Below are 14,937 nucleotides of genomic sequence, written 5' to 3' on the forward strand. Positions count from 1 at the left end.
AGGATAATAAAGTAACCAAGTATATTTAAAAATATATATTTGCTATATATTTTCTTTCTTTTTAATTTGTAACATACAATTTTGGCTTTTGATGCTTAAAAATTCACTCCATACAATACTCTACTGTAATGACAACAAAGAAAAAAAAAGTAGAGACAAAAATTGTGTAACTCAGTGGCTGGGGAGATGGATCTCCATCAGCATCCAAGCTTGACTCCTTTAAAAAAAGCATCAGCCACGAGCCCATAAACTTCAGCTTGACATAATAGTACATCTCAGAGGCACAGAACAATGTATTGCCAATCAACTGTCTATGCAAGCACAATATCTCTTAAATAACCTGACACATCACCCAGCCTTGGAGCAAGAGGCTCGGGTTTATTGCTTTAGCAATAAAGCTGGCATCTGAAAAAAAAATGCATGGGATGGATCTCCAGCACTCAGCAAATAACATTACCGCCATTATCATCATCATCATTGTCCTGTGTAACAATACAGGCGGATAAAGAAAATTAGTTCCATCATCCAGCTATCTGATAAGCTAGTGAAGGACTGCCTACACTGTACAAGTCTTATCTTTATGTCTTTATGCTTCAATTTTAGATGGATTTGTATCCGGGCATCCTGTCTGCAAACTGGGCCAGAACTGCTGTAAAAAAAAAAAATAGAAAAAGAATCCATAATCTACTGAATGTGTCATAATGGAATGAATGTAAACAGATTTCATATCTTACATTAAATAAAAAAAAAAAAAAAAAAAGAGAGAGAGAGAGGCCGGGATGCTTTTTCTACAAAATGTCCCATCTTGTAATTTTAAAAAAGAGAGAGAAAGAATGAACCCATCAGCTTCTTCCCATAAATGTATCCATCCAGTGTGTGTGCTGCTCAGCACTGATAAATACAGAGCTCTATTAGTCAGGCTCTTTTTTTATAACCATTCATAGTTAAGCATTTCATTTATTTTTATCTCATACTGTCAGAGATGACAGTGTAACCTTGGTCAGTGGGCAGGAATACTGAATGGTAATTATGTCACGAGGACTGAGGACTGTCGGTCAGAGCAATATAAGGGCAATATAAAGTACAGCGTATCAGTTTTGGTCCATTTTTAGTTTCTTCGTTGTTTGAACCCTGATAAGAGACCACTTAAAAATGATGAGTTTCTTTGATTTGACCAAATTGAAAACCTCTGGAATATAATCAAGAGCAAGATGGATACTCACAAGCCATCAAACCAAGCTATCCAAAAGCAGTGTGTAAGACTGGTGGAGGAGAACATGCCAAGATGCATGAAAACTGTCATTTAAAACAAGGGGTTGTTTCATCAAATATTGATTTCTGAACTCTTAAAACTTTACGAATATGAACTTGTTTTCTTTGCATTATTTGAGGTCTGAAAGCTCTGCATCTTTTTTGTTAGTTCATTTCTTATTTTCTTCAAATAAATGTTCTAAATGACAATATTTTATTTGGAATTTGGGAGAAATGTCATCAGTAGTTTATATATTTTACTCAAACATATAGCTATAAATAGCAAAATCAGATAAACTGATTCAGAAATTAAAGTGGTCTCTTCATTTTGTTCCAGAGCTGTATATCATTATCAATGAGCAGAAATCAACTGATAGGAATGAAACTTGGTGGGTAGTCATGTCAGACTCAAAGGCTCCAACATGACAATGCTTGTCCACATACTGGCACTGTTTTAAAAGATTTTTGAAGATACAGAGGCTGTGCAATTGCCAGCCGCATAAACAGACTTACCCTCGATTGGATTGAATGAAATTTGGTGGGTAGTCCTATCAGACTGTCATGGAATGACTCAGAATGGCAGCAGGTCATTATCTTCAGCGATGGGTCGTGGTATTGGTGGAATGTTGTATGATGCCAAATCACCTTTGCTCTTCATTACAGGCAATTTGATAACCCATTGTTATGTTATAGATTAGCCCTACCTTTTCTGAGCCCACACTCCAACAGGACAATGCTCTTCCACATACTGCTTCTGTCTCAGGAACATGCCTTAAACATACAGATGCTTTGCCACTGCCAGGCAAATCTGCAGACATATCCTCAATTCTTTTAAATGCACTATCAACACCATTAACCCCTTCCTACCACACAATATGTTTATCACAGGACACCAATGGGAACCTCTACAACACATTACCTCAATACATATGATTCCCTTTGATTTCCCAACATCAGTCAAAACTTTGAATCATTTATTGTTCCTGATATCCTTTATCTTCCTATCAATGCAATCCAGAACTTCCTTCTGAGAGCAACCTTTTTTGTGCAACTAATCCTTTGAATAAACCAATAAAAGTGCTGTAAAATTACATATTTTAATGAACTTTCATTCTTCCATGCCTTTTCCTTAAAAGGTCACCATTTATTAGATTGGAAGGTTGTACAGCAATGATATGACCTTCTTAAAATTCCAAATTCACTACTGGAATGCATAAACCATAAACATACACTTTTTTATGTTCGCACGTTGATAAATAGGCAATGTCTTTTTAGTTGCAGCCTTGGTAGACCAACCAACATACACACACCCTACCCCACACACACATACCAAATGCACAAGAATCTTCCCTTAAGGACTTGTTGCTGGCTTGCTAACCTAGATTTAAAGGTTGTTCACCTTGAGAAGCGTAAAAGGCGATATTCAAATGGAGACGGATGGAGCGTTCTCTTTTTTCCACTCTTTCCCGAGCTGCAGCAAGGTGGTGCGTATCATCAAGAGAGAGAGAAAACGAAGCAAAATAAATAAATAAATAAATAAATAACTACAGCAGACACTCTAGTGGCACCGCCTTCCTCTGGAGAATAACAAGATTAATGCCCTCATTCGCCCACAGGGCACTGAGCCGCGCCGACTATAGACATGCCTTTATGGCAGTAGTATTTTTGATTGGCATCTCTGGGCCGCCATTTGAATGGTTTAATGGAATGTGCCGTTCGGGAAGAGAGATATATATATAGAGAGAGAGAGAGAGAGAGAGAAGGAGAGAGAGAGAGAAATGTTTGTTTAAACATATCAACCCAGTGTTTATGCAAGGGACGCCTTTTCTGCCCCTTTTAATTCCTCGCTTGCCAGCTCTCGCTCTCTCTGCGTCAAGTTGGTTTTATGTTCCAATGTGAAATGCTGATTCAGCACTGGTGGCACTAAACAACGATGCAAAGTGCTGAACGGAGGGAATTTGACTCAAATACGGAAACACCTTGCCTTATGCTGTTAATTTGGTCCAAGTCTAGACTCAGTACTAAATCAAATAAATTCTTTAAAGGTGTCATCATTTCATTCGTTCTTTTTTTTATTCCTTTTTCAAAAAAAGTCTTGCTGTGGTCTCTAGTAAGAATAGAATACCAAGTTGTTTTTTGTGAAAAAAAAAGTCTTAGAGTCTCTGTAAAACACAAAATCCACCGGAGATCCTATGTAAACGTAATTACTTACACAGAGGTGGGTCCAGAAAGTAAAAATTGGAGGGGAACTGTTCTAAACAGACACTTACCTATCTCAGTTGTATTTTCTTTTTTTTGAAAAGTTTCCTACATAATTTGAACAGAAAAACTGTCCCCAAGTGTTTTTCATTGGACAGTGACGATTTGTTGTAATTCTAACTATTTGTTCCTTAGCTCTGAATTACTGCGCAAAGCATGAAACACTGATGTGTTATTTGCACAAATAATACAGAAACGGACTATTATGCGCTGTTCTTAGCGCTGTTAGTTCCTATCTGACGAGACGTTGTCGCTGTCTGACTTCAGCTCTGCCTGTGGGCGGTCGCGAGCCAAGGTGGGCGAGGCCATGAATACTAATTCACTGGTTGAAGTAGACACAGGTGCTCTTCCTAATCGCCACATTTTTCTGATTTTTTTTTCTCAGAATTATTTTACTAGCTACTGCAGACAATGGAGGTTGAGGAAGAGTTTCATGTGCAGCATCCATATACAACTCTATTGTATTAAGAGATTTAAGCAAAAGGACACCTTCAGTAAATGTATTAAAACATAGGCTCCATATAATCCCCCAGAAGCAAACTCTAATGCAACATCGTTAATGCAGTATGTCTCTCAGTAGTTCAACATCTCTGCTGTATTCCTAATATATTAATACATTTAAACATTAATTGATGCTAATGTAAAGAGAAAAAAAAGGTGATGGGCTGAAAGTGACAGATTGAGTGTGTTTGAATGTTAATTTATAAAAGCCATCATCGAATCATATATTGAAGTGACACAGTGTGACCCATAATAGTACAAGGACTATCACCAGCAATAAGAACTTTAGTATTAATAGCCATGGGGACATACATGTATATTAAATTCATAAATTCAATGCAAACAAGATACTGTGAAAAAAAAATGTATATTGCTATGAACCAAAGCTGGAATATTTGATGACACCACTTTTCTGTTTTTTTTTTTAAATATTTTTATTAATACAAATGCTGTTAAAATGATGGTAGCAACAGCATTATTTTCTTTATGTATTACTACAGTCTAAGTGTGGGCAGTGGTGGCTCAGTGGTTAGAGCACCAGGTCATTGACGACAAGGTTGTGGGTTCAATACCCTCAGAGGCTAAATTCTACTTGGGTTCAGCACAAATAGAGTGTTCATGCTTGTCTTGTCTTGTCTAGTCTTGCCTGAACAGTTATCTTAAGATTTATTAGAGAGGGGGCAAGTGGTCCAATGTGGATTCAAAGCAAATCATTTCTATAAAACAGGGTTCCTACACTTTTTAACCAATACATTTCCATGATTTTGTTCATGACTTCTTTATGCCTTCAAGGCACATTTTTATGACCATACCATTTTTAAAACAATGGACAATGAAAGTAAAAAATCAACTTAAACTACCATTGAAAATGATTAAAGTAGGCCTAACTGAACTGAACTGCTTGGGATGCGATGGTTTTTACCGATGGGTCAGCAATGATTTGATATCAGACAAACTCTGGGGGTCTTTTCTGCAGATCTTAATGTCCTTTTTGGTGGCAGAGCTGTATAACACATGATGGAGGTGTTGATGACAGACTTTCTAATGACTTTGTAGATGCAGCAGGGGTAGGTTGGGGTAGGTTGAACGCTGGGCTTTTCATGATTGAGCTAAAACTGATGGCTTCCCAGTTCAACTTTCTATTGATCACGGATCTCAAAGACTTGAAGGACTTCACAGGCATCACAGTCTCGTCAGGGATGGAGGACCTTGCTGGGATGGAGGGCTTCTCCTGAACTTCACCACCATCCCCTCCACTGTTTGTTGAGTGTGTTCAGCTCCAGGTTGTTGTGACTGTGACAGAGAACCAGATGTTCCACCACCTGTCTGTAAGCAGTCCTGGATGAGACCATTGACTGTTGTGTCACCTGCAAAATAAAAGGCTTTTGACAGAGGGGTCTGTGGAGGTGCAGTCATTAGCATGCAATGAGACGATCAGCGGGAATGGCACACATCCTTGGGGGGTGCAGGTACTGATTGTTCAAGTGCCTGAAGAGAGTGTTCCCCTGCTGCTCCCTCTGCCTATGAGGAAGCTGGTGATTCACTGACAGGTGGAGGCATGGAACTTTAAGCTGGAGGAGTTTATTCCAGGAGAGTAATTCCGTAATGATGGTGCTAGACATGCTCTGGTCCATACTCTGGCAAAACTAGTGATGTTCGATACCACCGATTTCCTTTCTGATCCGATACCGAGCAAAATTCACGCTGGCTTCGACGATACTGATCCGATATGGAAACTTTGCGCAAATACACCTAATGTGTCTTAAAATTTAGTGTATCTTAAATCATGGCTTCATAAAAAAAAAAAACAAGATATCCAAATTATTTATTAATTTATTTTAAACTTTTAATTTTCTATATTGAATGTTTAATCCAATTTAGATTCAACTCTTAGCATGTAGTCTCTCCAAATAGCCTGCGATACAAAGGGAATACAAACACTTGCTGTTTTATAATACTGGGAGACTCAAATTGAAATTGCCAGTAAAAAAAATTGTTTGATAAATAAAGAAGTGCAACAATAATAGTTGCCAATTTTAATATTACTTTTTTTTTTTTATTTATACACTGCAAAAAAATTAATCTTAGCATTGTTTGTTTTATTTATTTTGGGAATAATTATCTTATTCAGTCTTACTTAGAATGTTCACCTTTTTTTAAGTAATTTGAACTCAAAACAAACACAAAAAGTCACCAGTCAAGTAATTCTGATACTTGTGTGGAAATTTAAGCTAGAAAATAAAATATTTTTGAGTCTTTCTTCACTCATTTTGAGGCTTTGTCATTGATTATTTTAAGAATACCTTATAAGAAAATTTTGCTTACCCATTGGCAGATTTTTTTTTTTTTGATTAATTTAAGCATGTATGTCTCAATTTAAATACATTTTATCTAGTTTTTGCCTATGGGTTTTTTGCAGTGTAACATTTAAAGCAAATTAGACGGATTGTGCATAATAAAAGACACATTTTATGAATACCAAAAGTTCACCATGGCTGTTTTATCACAACTACAATTTAATGACACCTAGTAAATGTAATTTAAATACTTTAGATGATTAATTAAACGATAAATTATTTAGGAAACCTTATCTGAATGAATCATTACAGTGATACACATATTTTTCCTCTAAGCTAAACTTTTGCAGCTTTTTGTTAAAGCATGTATTGATTTCGATACTTATTTCAAAACCATATCTATTCATTTAAACATCTCTAACAGAAACAGTGCTCAGTGCTGCCTAAAGCTGCAAATTTTCTCCCTCTGTACCTGGATATAGTGCTGACTGCAGCACTGAAGGACTACACCAGAGAGGTTCTGAAACCCAGGCGGAAGAAAAAGTAGCTACCACCAAGCGCATACCATTTATACAAAATATTAACAGTTTAATTACTTTCCACGGTGTTCCTGCTAGTGATATATATTGCCTCAACTGACTGAAGTATCAAAAGTATCGATATTTTGATTTGAAAACCGATTTTAGAGCTTAAAGATCTGGTACCGGAGGTATCGATATTTTAGTATCGATCCGCACATCACTAGTCAAAACAGTGGACATTGTTTTTTGTTGATGGTGTGGCTGGTTCACTCAATGAAATCAGCACACCAGCAGAGTGGTGCCTCTTCAAGGTTCTCAATAACCAAATAACTGCCTTAAGACCTGGATATAGTACACAACTCTAACTGCTATCCAACACTTCCTGAATTAAAACAAAATGGGCAATGAAAGAAAAAAGAAAAAAATAATGACTAAACCACTAAGAATCTGAAACTACACCACTTCAATCTCCAACCAAATGTGGTCTAAAAACGCATAACTTACATTACCTAAGAAATTCAGTAAACATGGAAGCAGGACATCTTGCTGTTTGTTATAATTGCTTGTGCCAACTTTCATTTCACACAAAACAAAAGATGTGATGGAAGGCAGTATGGTCTGCACAGACTGCACAGGTTGTTGGAGGTGAGAAACCAACAAACAGATGTTCTTTTCCACCTTAAATGCTGCTGCAGTATCATATTTATTCTAGCACTGGAATATTAAAGCTGAATACTGAATAAAGTGAAACGTGAAAGCTATATAAGAATCTGCCAAATAAGAAGCCAATTACAGCTTCATACAGTGGTAGTTGAAAACTTTTGAACACATTTGATGCCAACAAGGTAAGTAGATAAAGAAAAAACATGCTTCTAGTAATTATTTCTCATGGTCATGGTTTCATCAGTTGTTGATGGAACTCATTGAGTTTGAGTCGGGGTTAAAAGAGTATGTTCCCCTCACACACTACTTGATTCTCTTTCCATCAGTTCTCTCCGACTACCAAAACAAAAAAAAATAAATAAATCTGAAGACCAAAGACAACTAGCACAGACTCAACCAGACTCAGAATGAGGGTTAAAATCATTACATTAGAATCACATAGGATAATCCTGGCTTTATTCATTAGGTTTGAGCCCCAGTGCTAGCTCAGCCAAGAGGCTTGATCACACTAAAGCTAAAGCAGTGGTCGCTCTCCAAGGTGCTGAACCACCAAGGTGCTGAATCACTGAAGAAATGCTTCGTTTAGCAGATTTATTGGTTTAAAGTTCAACCACAGTTACTAGCATGGTAGAGCAGCTTGACCAAACATGGATGGATATCAAAGACAAACCTCCCCTATGCTCTGCTGAAGAGTGGGGTAAAAGAGCCTCTTACAAAAGCATTGGTTGCCTTTTATTTAAGCATTGGTTGCTCTCCAAGGTTTTAAATCGCCAAGGATCAGCTTTGTTTATTACAAAAGCCCACTATAGATACATAGAGTCCAGAGTGGCTTGATTAAGAAAGGCTGGCAAACAGACAAGTATGTAATGACCAGAACAGTCTCTTTTTCCTTACAGAAGGCTCCAGTAACCCTGAGGACCCAAGGTACCAGATCTGTCATTCAAGCTGTCTACAAACCCTTTTTACCCTCTCTTGTGATGGTGGCATGTCCACCCAATGGTCTCAAAGCTCTAAACATGTCATGACATGACATGTCAGCACACTAAACAAGTAGTTGCTCTCCAAGGTGCTGAAACACCAAGGAACTGCCTTGTTCAACAGCTTTGTTGAGTAAGGGCCAAACACCGGTACCAGTAGGGTAGAGTGGATCAATCAAGAATGGCTGGCAATTAAAAGATGAACCACTCTTATGCTCTGATAAAGAGTCTAATTCAGAGGAGTAAGTAACAGCAGGGACAAGCTCTCTGTTTTTCCCTTCAGAGGACTTTAGTGACACAGAGGACCCAAGAAACTAGAGTTGCCATCCCTGCTGTCTACACTCTTGAAAGCTTGAAAATTGGTTTAATTTGTCATGCAGGCAGGTCCAACCAATGGGCTCCAAACCAAAAAAACAAAACCATATTAGCAGACCAAAGCATTGGTGGCTCTCCAAGGTGCTGATTCACCAAAGATAAGCCTTATCCATCAGATTTGTTGGGAAAGGCCAAACATAGGTACTACTTTGAGTACAGAGTGGCTCAAGCAAGCAAGGCTGGCAAGCAGACAAGTGAGTAACATCAGGACATCAGTAGTCCTTCTCTCTTCTCTGTTTTTTCTTCCAGATGACTTGAGTAACCCCGAGGACCCAAGGTACCAGACCTGTCATTCAAGCTTTCTACAAACCCTCTATTGTTAGGTGGCAAGTCCACCCAATGGTCTCAAAGCTCTAAACATGTCATGACATGACATGTCAGCACACTTAACCAGTAGTTGCTGTCCAAGGTGCTGAATCACCAAGGAACTGCCTTGTTCAACAGCTTTGTTGAGTAAGGGCCAACAACAGGTACTACCAGGGCAGAGCGGCTAAAATCAAGCATGGTTGGCTATTAATGACAGACCACCCTTATGCTCTGACAATGATACATGTAAAAGAGTCTTATTCAGATGAGTAAGTAAGTAACAGGAGGGACAAACTCTCTGTTTTTCCCTCCAGAGGACTTGAGTGACCCATAAGATGCAAGAAACCAGAACTGCCATCTCTGCTGTCTACGCTCTTAAAAGCTTGAAAATTGGTTTAATTTGTGGTGGTAGCAGGTCCAACCAATGGACTCCAAGGCAACAAAACAGAAACCTATCAGCACACCAAAGCATTGGTGGCTCTCCAAGGTGCTGAATCGCCAAGAAAACGCCTTATCCATCAGATTTGTTAGGAAAGGCCAAACATAGGTACTAGGTTGAGTACAGAGTGGCTCAAGCAAGCAAGGCTGGCTATTAATGATGGACCTACTTGATTCTCTAAAAAAGACATATATAATACAGTCTTATTCAGATATGTAAGCAACAGCAGGGGCAACCTCTCTCTTTTTTCCTCTAAAGGATTAAAGTGACCCAGAGAACTAAAGAAACCACAGTGACCATTGCAGCTGTCTATATACCATTCTTACATGCTGTGTCCAAGCACTGTAAATTAAATTATTTCAAATTCGGATTCAAGCTCCAAAATAGAGCCATGCCTGCGCCATAAAGCATTAATTGCCAATTCCACCAAGGAACTGCCTTCTTCAGCAACTTATTTGTGGGAGGAATGGCAGAGCAACTCAATCAATCATGACTGGTTATCAATGATCAACCACCCCTAGACAGTTGGCTGAGACTCCAGCAGCATTGCTGCACCTGATGTACGCTTTATGCTCTGTTGAATATCGTTGTTAAATATATTTTAAATACAGGTACAGTATCCTAAAATCTCTCTTGTTTTTTTTTTCTTTCCTTCCAGATGACTAAAGTGACCCAAAGGAGCCAGGAACTTTGTCATTCTGTGTGTCTACAGACACTCTTTACAGTAAAATATTTGTCCACATGCTCTTAACCAATGTATTGGTAAAACAATAATGAATACACAAAAGAAAATAAAGGTATTTCTGATTGGTTAACCATTTCCAGCCCAGCAGTGCCAGTGGGGTGTTTAAAAACTCCAGCAGCACTGCTGCACCTGATGCACTCTTTATGATCGGTTGAGTAGAGGTTGTTGTAAAAGGTCTTTCAAAAACAGGTGCACTACCATAACCTCTTTCTGTTTTTTTTTTGTTTTCCAGATGACTTAAGTGACTCAAAGGACCCAGGAAACCCAAGCTGTCATTCAGGAAACCCAAGCTGTCCACAGACCCTCCTTAGAGTAAGATATTTGACCACATGCTCTCAACCACTGTATTCCAGTTTCAATCCCAGAGTAAAAAGTTAATGAATAAATAAAATAATAAAAGGTATTTCTGGTTGGTTAACCATTTCTGGCCCAGCAGTGCCAGTGGGGTGTTTAAAAACTCCAGCAGCACTGCTGCATTTGATCTCAATTTGACTCTTTATTATCTGTTGAATAGAGGTTGTTGTAAAAGGTCTTTCAAAAACAGGTGCACTACCATAACCTCTTTCTGTTTTTTTTGTTTGTTTTCCAGATGACTTAAGTGACTCAAAGGACCCAGGAAACCCAAGCTGTCATTCAGGAAACCCAAGCTGTCCACAGACCCTCCTTCCACTAAGATCTTTGACCACATGCTCTCAACCACTGTATTCCAGAGTGGAAAGAAAGAAAGAAAGAAAGAAAGAAAGAAAGAAAGAAAGAAAGAAAGACAGACTCAAACACAGTTTGAAATGGAAAATAGAGTTTGCCTTTATCTGGGATTGTGTAATGAAGGTGATTTTGAGGAGAGCGTGCCAGTACAGAGATGGCCTCTCCTAACCTTGACCCAGTCTGGAGCGCTCTCCTCTTTATCTCCCTGCATCAGGCCCTGCGTGTCTGACCTTGCCTCGCAGATAAAACTGGCAGGCTGATAAGAGAAGCGCAGGGGGAGGTAGAGGAAGGTGGAGGGGTGGGCTCGCATGCTTTAAATGCATTTCCCAAATGCGGTGTTGGAAAAAAAAAAAAAAAAAGAACCCCAATTTACATTACAGGAGTAAGGGGAATCCTTAGGGAGAGCAAAAGTGGCTTTTTGATGGATGAATAAAAGTGCGCTAAGAAGGGGGGAGAATGGAAAAAAAGTCCTGGATGACCCGATTTGGCAAATTTGGCTCAAGGGAATAGAGTGAAAGAGGAAGAAAGAGGAGGAACAGAGCAGGAGCAGAATTAAGCCTGCTTTTTGGGCTGAGTGATGTCACTCCACGGTAGCATCCGCTACAATACGTGAGTTAAATTTATCATTGTGGCACATCTCAGCATTCAGAGGAGGGATTATCAAAAAGAGGAAAACTTTACACTCACTAGGTCACGGCGTTCTCTTTCCATAAATTCTGAAAGAAGTAGAAGAAGAAGAAGAAGAAGAGAAACACATTTTAAATGCCCTGAAAACACAGATTTGGCAGAAAAACGGATGAGTTCATTTAGCGGGCATCTGAGAACATCCCAGACGGGATTACAAGCCTTCCTCATTATATGTGGAGTGCAGATTACACCAGTTAGCAGCGAGGGTGTGATGGAAGAAGCAGGGTTTAGGAAAATCAGCTAAAAAAAAAACAGCTAATGTTGCTGACAGCAGCTTCTGGTGTTCAAACTTCATACTTTCTTTGTACATACTTTGTGAGTTTCCATTAGGTGTGTCAATATATAACGATATTAAAAGGCACATTAGGAATTATTTTTTAAATAAATATTAGTAGCTTATAACTGTCTAATAAACTGAAGTGTCTAAGTAACTATTATTATTTAAGGAAACTCCTCATAGGACCTCAGAGGAGTATGATGGTTTTGGTTGGTGGACTATTCACAGTCCAGCTATGCTACTCTGGTGTTTTTTAAAACTGCTGCAACAACAAATTCCAATTCCAAAAATAGCTGGGACATGGCAAATTATTAGCTATTGATGAATAAAAAAAATAATAATAATAATAAAATAAAATAACTGACATCGTCAGCACCATTATCAATATACAAAAGTTCACATGTACACATAGCAATAGCTGATTGAACACCATGGACAAAGGATTACTTGACAAACTTTTGTCTACAAGCACTACAATGCGGATTTACGTTCATAAATACCAATTAAATAAAATAATAATAAAAGTTTACTGTGCAAAGACAAAACTTTTTCTGGGGTTAGAGCTGTTTGAGATCAGGCCATCAGTCCACATAGTTGAAAAATTATCCAAAAAAAAAATCAAAGTCAAGGGAGGGCATGACTTATTTGATGCAGCACTAATCCAGAAAGGTAATCCACCAGTAATGGCTTTATTGGATTTATTTGGTTGGTGGACTGTTTAAAACCCAACTTTGACATTAACAAGCCCTATTTTAGTAAACTATAGATGAGCCGTCAACTGCGCACCGCACAGCTTGATTTAGGGTGTCAGTGTGTCTTTGCTATCATAACAACGGGAAAAGTATGCCTTACACTGCTCAAAATGTGCAAAATGCTAAAAGTACTAATTGTCTTAGTGTAAACTCGAAAAACGTTGTTGTCCAATACATGTCACTATCATATAATGCCAAGTTGAAGTTACTACCATTCTGAGAATCTCCCACCACCCACTCTAAACTATATTTGGTCAGTGGAAGTTCATTGGCAATATATTTCTTAATTGATGGGCCTTATAAAGAGACAAAACAGCTTCAAACTCTCTTCTCTGGCTTTTATATGTGAATATCCTCTAGTTGGTCTAGTATTAGCCTTTAGCCTTTTATAGTGAAGTTGGCTATTCTTCTATTTTGTGAATTCTTTTGGCATAAAATGTAATAACTGACCTCAAAAGTCCTCAATCTGAGGTGTATCTAACCCTAAAACGACAATACAGGTGTTTGTCAAACATTCTATTATGTAATGCAGGAAAATAAGAATGCTAAATGACTATAATTAAAAAAGTATAATTAAATAAGTAACGTGTTTATCATGGTTTTAGAATACTCAAAGCTCTACTTATTATAATAATAGACTATTGTGAATAAAACATATAAGAAAAAAAGTGAAGAAAAAAAAACATTCAATCAAAAAAACAAAACCAAAAAAAACAAGGTATGGTAAACTATTCAAATTGTAAAATTGTTTTTAGGTGCACTCACTAAACCCACTGTCAACAAAGCCCTGAATGCTTTCCCACAGGTCTGCATCATCATCTGGGAAGCTAGTTGCATCTGCCATCCCAACAACAGCTGTGCAACAAACAGATCACACCACAGTGTGTTCGTATCACGCTGGCTCTGGAGAGGACCAGTGTGACACGTTTTCCTCCGTTTTGACTGACATCTTGCTTATGGGTGCTGATGGTTGTCATGGTGGAGCAGAGCTATGTAAATCAAGTGACAGTGGCACAGTACAGACACCAGTGAAGAGGTCGACAGGCCTATTATTGCGAGAAAAGCTCCAGTCAGAGGGTGATGATACCTGGACTAAATAAAACTGAGCTGTAATGGATCTATATAGGTCATTCCCCATTACAGCAACAGAGTCGTGATTACGTGTAGACAGGTGGTCTATGTCCATGTCTTGGTCAGTTCCTTGAAAACTGGCTAGACGTTGCTAGAAGAATCTAAATCCAATCCATATTCAAGTAAAAGAAGTGAAGTTCCTGTGTCATTATTATTCAGACTTGGTGTAAATGTATTCAGCAATGGCAACTTACTGCTCATCAACTATTTTGGATAGAAATGTTGAGGTCATGTAATATACACAACATACGCTCCCCTCCAAATGCATTTTTATCTTTAGGTATTTGAGGACAATACCTTAATTCCTGCTGTAGACTAAAAACAGTTGGGTTTGACATTTAAAGGCGAATACAAGACAAAATATGAACATTTTAGCTTTTATTTCCAGGTATTTCAATCTGGATCTAATATACAGTTCAGAAGATTACACGTTTTACCTAAAACCACCCATTTTCTTTTGAGTAAAATAATGGAACAGACTGGAACAGATTTAAAATAGACAGTTTTTTTTGTGATGATTTTTCATGCTTTGGGGGGTTACTCCCTTCAGTCTCCTCTTTATCAAATACATTACATGCTCTGTATTGTACACACACACAGAGACATACCCATACACCACACGCTCCTATACTCTTAGCAAATGCAAATTTCCCCCTCTGTAGTTCTTGCTTGCAAGTAATACACAATTCTGTCACTGCAGTGGCTGCTAGCCAAATCAATGTGGAGCTCCTTGCTTGCTGCTATTGACATATCCTTCCCACTTTACTGCATAGCAAATGACTTGGGCTTATAAAATATTAATTTCAGCTGTGAGTTGGACAATATGTTTCGAGTTATATCAATAGTATATGGCCATTGGCTGCTATGGGCCCAAATGAGGGTGGAAAACCTTTGGAGTCAAAAAGTCGAATTCCTGCTTTACAGTCCACGGGGAGAGGGTCTTTTTTTCCCCCCTAAGGCTATGCTCACCCAGCATTTGGAGACCATAAATCACATAAATCTGTTTTATTCATCTGATGTTCTTCATATGCTGTAGACAGGATTGTGATTT

This window comes from Astyanax mexicanus, chromosome 8, assembly GCF_023375975.1.
Source record: "Astyanax mexicanus isolate ESR-SI-001 chromosome 8, AstMex3_surface, whole genome shotgun sequence".
NCBI classification, from domain to species: domain Eukaryota; kingdom Metazoa; phylum Chordata; class Actinopteri; order Characiformes; family Acestrorhamphidae; genus Astyanax; species Astyanax mexicanus.